The 6,364-nt window shown below is 41.1% G+C and overlaps 1 protein-coding gene across 1 annotated transcript in view; it reads left to right on the top strand.

Moving 5' to 3' along the window:
- The window catches only part of LOC107598195 (transcriptional activator GLI3-like), a 110,901-nt gene that overhangs the window by 92,884 nt on the left and 11,653 nt on the right, over positions 1 to 6,364 (top strand). The window lies entirely within an intron of this gene.

Below are 6,364 nucleotides of genomic sequence, written 5' to 3'. Positions count from 1 at the left end.
GGACCCTGAGCCCAGCCCACCATCTCCCCGCGGTACGGAGCATAAGCCTGAGCCCACCGCTGATGGAGAGCCATTTCCCACTGCGATCCACGAGCCGGAGCGGGGCCCCGCGGCTGAGAAGAGGATCGCCTCGGAGATTGAGCCCAACACGTCAGACCAGGTGCGAGAGCCGGCGACAGTGCCCACCAAGAGGGAGCACGCCGTGGACGGTGGGAGTGCGGAGGGGAGCTCCAACTTCTGCATCACGGATTCGGGTGAGTGAAATATGGAGGGCGGTCAGTGCCAAAACGAGGAGGAGAGACCTCTGGATCCCTAGTTCAGCCCGGGAACCCTCGGCTCCACCCTAGCCCCCCGGATCCTCGGCATCCCCCTGGATCTTTGGCTCTCTGTCTCGGGCTCCTCCTCCACCTGCTCCGCCGTCGTTGGTCGGCCACCTGGAGTCGGTGGACATTGCTCCTCCCTCCGTCGGCTCCACCGTGGGCCACAATTATAGCTGTGGCCAGGGTCCCACCTGGCTCCTCCTGCTCCGGTTCCCTCCTGTCGTCTCCCTGGCTCCTGCCTCCATCGTCACCTCCCTGGACTGTTAGCCGTCCTCCTCCTGGAAGTCTGTCCTTCCCCGAAACCTCCACCTGTCTGCTCTGCCTGCCAGCCCTTTGCCTTCCCCTGTCACCATCTCACATCCACTGCCTTGCCCCCCTCCACCCCTCCCTCTGTTTCTATGGTGCGAGGACGCACCTTCCGGGAGGGGGGAGTAATGTAACACCCCTGTGGACTGTTTGTTGTGGTTTCTTCCCCTTGTGTTGGTTTAGCCCGTCTAATCAGTAGTTACTTACCCTCATTGTGTTCACCTATCTGCCCTATATGTTCCTGTCTCTTGTATTCTAGTGCTGTCGGTTATTGTGAATGTTACCGCGAGTGTGTGCATCTCTGCCTTGTTGTTGCTACATTAAAATCCTTCTTTTGAATCCTTGTCATCCTGCCTGCCTCCACACACCTGGACCGTGACACCCACTGAGTGCTTTTTCTTTACTGGCTCTTGCCACAAGGGACTTCCTTTGGCAGAGAGAGGCAGTGAATTAGTGGATAGAGTCAGAGGAGGGGTTATTGCTGTTTGGGGAGAAATTGTGAATAATGTCTGTGGCATTTGAGTAATGTCAGCGGCTTTTTTTTGTTTTATTTATTATTTTAATTTCTCTGAAGTGGATTTGTGATATGCATGTTATTACACTACCAAAAGAAGGATATTTTTTGGGGGGGAATGGTACAATGTTAATATCATGCTTTTTCTACATGCACCATTACAGTACCGTGTTATACTCTAAAGTGCTGTGGTAATATCACTATTAAATAATACTTACGATTTTAAATATCACATTTTCCCATAGGAAAGAAAAATCAAAAGTGAGATCCCTTTAACATCTCAAATATTTCTCCTAGACAGAAATAAGGTTAGGAATTGAGATTTTTTGCTTGAGTCTCCTGCTTCTCAAACTTGTCTCCTGAGACAAAAACTCTAACACTCTCACAATGGTCTCCTTTAAAGCTTTAGGATAGATCTCAACAACATCACACACTGTGCTCAGCCATTTCTCCTAGTCTAAAGACTCTGGTGGTCTCATATTTGTCTCCTCTAATGTATCAAACAAGATCTCAACAGCGTCACACACTGTGCTCAGATATTTCTCCTTAGCTAAAGACTCTGGTGGTCTCATATTTGTCTCCTCTAATGTATCAAACAAGATCTCAACAGCGTCACACACTGTGCTCAGATATTTCTCCTTAGCTAAAGACTCTGGTGGTCTCACATTTGTCTCCTCCAAAGTTTCAAACAAGATCTCAACAGCATCACACAGTTTGCTCAGATTTTTCTCCTTAGCTACTGACATGGGATCTCTCACATTTGTCTCCTTTAAAGCTTTAGAAGTGATCTCAACAAAATCACACACTGTCCTCATATATTTCTCCTTAGCGAGAGACTCTGGATCTCTCACATTTGTCTCCTTTAAAGCTTTAGAAGTGATCTCAACAAAATCACACACTGTCCTCATATATTTCTCCTTAGCGAGAGACTCTGGATCTCTCACATTTGTCTCCTTTAAAGCTTTAGAAGTGATCTCAACAAAATCACACACTGTCCTCATATATTTCTCCTTAGCGAGAGACTCTGGATCTCTCACATTTGTCTTCTTTAAAGCTTTAGAAAAGATCTCAATAAAATCAACAAAAATCTAAAAAAAAGATTATTTAACTAAAGAGAAAAATCTAAGCACAATGTGTGATGTTGAAATCTCTAATCTAAACTTTTGAGGAGACAAATGTGAGAGATCCAGAGCCTCTAACTAAGGATAAAAATCTGAGCACAGTGTTTTATGTTGTTGAGATCTCTTCTAAAGCTTTAAAGGAGACAAATGTGAGACCACCAGAGTCTTTAGCTAAGGAGAAATATCTGAGCACAGTGTGTGATGTTGAGATCTTGTTTGAAGCATTGGAGTAGACAAGTATGAGACAAACATGAGTCTTTAGATTAGGAGGAAAATATGAGCACTGTGTGATGTTGTTGAGATGTCTTCTAAACTTTAGAGGAGAAAAATGTGAGAGATCCATCGTCTCTAGTTAAGGAGAAAAATCAGAGCACAGTGTGTGATGTTGAGATCTCTTCTAAAGCAAAGGAGACCATTGTGACAGTGTTAGAGTTTTTGTCTCAGGAGACAAGTTTGAGAAGCAGGAGACTTAGGCAAAAGTTTCCATTCAATCTTAAAGTAATGTACTCGGTTACTAACGTAACCTCGGTTCCCTGAGATATGGGAACGAGTACTGCGTCTTTCTAGACGCATTTGGGAAAAAAAACTTTTTTCTCCTGAACTGAAGCCTATTTCACTCATGCAGTGAAACTGCACGGCCATTGGTTCGTGTAGAGCTTAAAAAACTAACCAACGGCTCGGCAGCAGAGCTGCACGAGCCTATGGTGACGAAGCTCGCCAAAGCCAGAATGGGCAGGGGCATCTGGCTATACAAGCGAGCGCTCGCCACAGGGTTCGTATGCACTGTAATTCAGTTGCTTCTCTGTAGTTTGTTGTAGATTGGAGAAACTGGCACTAATATGGGCAATATGCCATTTTTTGGGTACAGTTTCTAAAGACATTTATCTCTCTGCCTCTTTCTATAAAGCATTTATCTCCCAATCTCACTAGATCTAACCCCATTGCATTAGACAGTCCTGGACATTTCTTAAACCATTCATCATGAAATATTCTACAACTAGAACTGTGTATAGGTATTGGTACAATATATAAAATTGGTCTTGCTTCAAAGCAAACTATGCACTTTTTTCATTTCTCTTTTTCTGCTGTGCAATTTACCCATTGATACCAATTATTGTCTTCTGCCTTTTCCCATGATATATCTGAATTGCCCATTCTCTTATACTGTAAGTAATATTATGGTTGTCATTTACAATGTGTCTATTTTGTCTACAAACCCGATTCCAAAAAAGTTGGGACACTGTACAAATTGTGAATAAAAACAGAACGCAGTGATGTGGATGTTTCAAATTTCAATATTTTATTCAGAATACAACATATCAAATGTTTAAACTGAGAAAATGTATCATTTTAAGGGAAAAATAAGTTGATTTTAAATTTCATGGCATCAGCACATCTCAAAAAAGTTGGGACAAGGCCATGTTTACCACTGTGTGGCATCCCATCTTCTTTTTATAACAGTCTGCAAACGTCTGGGGACTGAGGAGACAAGTTGCTCAAGTTTAGAAATAGGAATGTTGTCCAATTCTTGTCTAATACAGGCTTCTAGTTGCTCAACTGTCTTAGGTCTTCTTTGTAATGTCTCACTTTCAACATTTGATATGTTATCTATATTCTATTGTGAATAAAATATAAGTTTATGAGATTTGTAAATTATTCCATTCTTTTTTTACTAAAAAAAAAAAAGTTGTACAGTGTCCCAACTTTTTTGGAATTGGGTTTGTAGATACTTTTTCCTCCTCATCTAGTTCTTGTTTTGTTTGGATTAAGTCAAAGCCAATGCTAGATTCAACTGAGTGCAAGAGGTAAAGCGTCAATCCAGTTAAGCTTAGTACTTTCACATATTTTGTTAAGTTTGGCCTTGAGGGTTCCATTCAATTTCTCTACGATCCCTTGTGATTCTGGATGGTAGACACACCCTAGTCTCTGCTTTATTCTCAATTGTTGCAGTACTTTTTTTACAGTTTTTTGTATGAATGTCGATCCATTATCTGAACTTATTTCTGATGGTATTCCAAATCTCGGAATTACTTCTCTTGTTAGAAATTGTATTACTGTTCCTGCTCCCTGATCTGCTGATGGTACTGCCTCCACCCATCTGCTAAATCTGTCTATGATCACCAGCATGTACCTTTTGCCTTGTACTCGCTTTATCATATCCACATAATCCATTACCAGATGCTTAAATGGTCCTTCTGGTACTGGTATATGGCCTATTGGTGTTGTTATTCCTTTTCTCACATTGTTTTTGGCACAAACTTCACATGTGGACAAAAATTAATTTACCATTGCATCTAAATAAGGAGACCAATATCCTTGCTGTTTAATTTTCCTTATCTCTTCCCCCCTTGTGCAATGCCAAAACCATGCGCATCTGAAATGAGAATATTCAAAAGTGAAGTTGGTGCAACAATTTGTCCTTCATGTGTACGCCAGATGTATTGTGTGTCTTTTTTGGCTCCTCTTTGGTGCCACATAGAATGTTCATAAGGGCCTGCTTGCTGTTGAATTTGAATACTATCGTCCAATTGAGGTTAAGGTTCTATAAGTACTTCAGGTGTTAGTACTGCTACCTGACACCCCAAGGCTTTTTAGTTTCCAAATCTGCTGCATTATTTCCTTTAATGATGTAATAAATTCCTTTTCTATGAGCCTGACACTTGATTATTGCTAGTCGTTTTGGCATCATCATAGCAGAAATTAATTGACCTATTTGTTCAGCATGTTGTATGGGAGTCCCGTCACTCTTTTTAAAACCTCTTTGTTTCCATACTGCTCCAAACAAGTGACATACACCATGCGCATATGCTGAATCAGTGAAAATATTGACTCTTTGTCCTTTTGCTAATTGACATGCAGCTGTGAGAGGTTTTAATTCTGCTAATTGAGCGGAGCAAGGCTGTACACAATGTTGTGATATCACAGGTACAAATTCTTCCTTGTCTTTCTTTACAACTGAATATCCTGTATGATTTCCTACATGATCTCTAAAGCTAGAACCATCAACGAAGTAAGAGACTTCTGCTTCAGGGATTGGTGTAGACTCAAGATCTGGCCGTAATCTGGTAAATGCCAATGAATCATTCACACAATCATGGGGCTTTCCTTCAAAAGCCAAAGGAATTAACTCAGCTGGATTAACTGTATGGCATCACTTAATAGTAACATCTGGATACGTGAGTAGCAACGAATAGGCTAGAATTCGGGCTTGAGTCAGAACAAATTTTCCTTGTTCTATTAACTCCACAAATTTGTGATGAGTATAAATAGTTACTGGGTACCCCATGGTTATGGTAGATGCTTTCTCATATGCATAGTATACTGCTGCAAGGCCTTGTTGGTAACATGGTGGGTAACCTTGTGCTACATTGTTCAACTTTGTACTGTAATAAGCTATAGGCTGTTTTTTCTATCAGTACAGCTGATGCATAACCATCAACTCTATTTGCGACATAAAGATGAAATTGTTTATTGTATTCAGGATTTCCGAGGGAAGGGGCCTTTTGTAGTTCTTTTTTTTACAGTCTCAAATGCTAGTAATGCATCTGTGTTCCATTTTAATGAATTACCTAAATGTTGCAGCCCTGCATGTTTCCTGATTTCTCTTAATGAAGCTGTTTTTGCTGCATAATCATCTATCCAATCAGCGCTAAAGCCGGTCATCCCTAGGAAAGTCATCATCTGTCCTACTGTTTGAGGCAGTGGTGTTTTACTTATGCCTTCCAATTGAGCTGGAGCTATAGCTCGTGTGCCAAATGCAATCAATCGTCCTAAGTATTCAACTTGAGGCTGGCAATATTGTATTTTGGTCTTGGATACTTTGTGACCTCCTTGTGCTAATTTCGTTAGGACCTTAATAGAATCTCTGTGGCATTGTTCTAGTGATGTAGAACAAATAATCAAATCATCTACATACTGTAAAAGAGTACTGTCTATCATAAGATCCTCTAAATCAGCTTTAAGGATTTTATTAAATAAATGTGGCGAATGTTTAAACCCTTGAGGAATTCTGGTGTAGGTATACTGTTTACCCGCATATGTAAATGCAAATAAATATCTACTTTCCTCTGCTAATGGAACACTGAAGTAGGCCGAACAGAGAT

Source organism: Sinocyclocheilus grahami, unplaced genomic scaffold (genome assembly GCF_001515645.1).
Source record: "Sinocyclocheilus grahami isolate Dianchi unplaced genomic scaffold, SAMN03320097.WGS_v1.1 scaffold247.1, whole genome shotgun sequence".
NCBI lineage: Eukaryota > Metazoa > Chordata > Actinopteri > Cypriniformes > Cyprinidae > Sinocyclocheilus > Sinocyclocheilus grahami.
The sequence above is the reverse complement of the archived record's forward strand: the minus strand, read 5'-3'. Positions and strand labels throughout refer to the sequence as shown.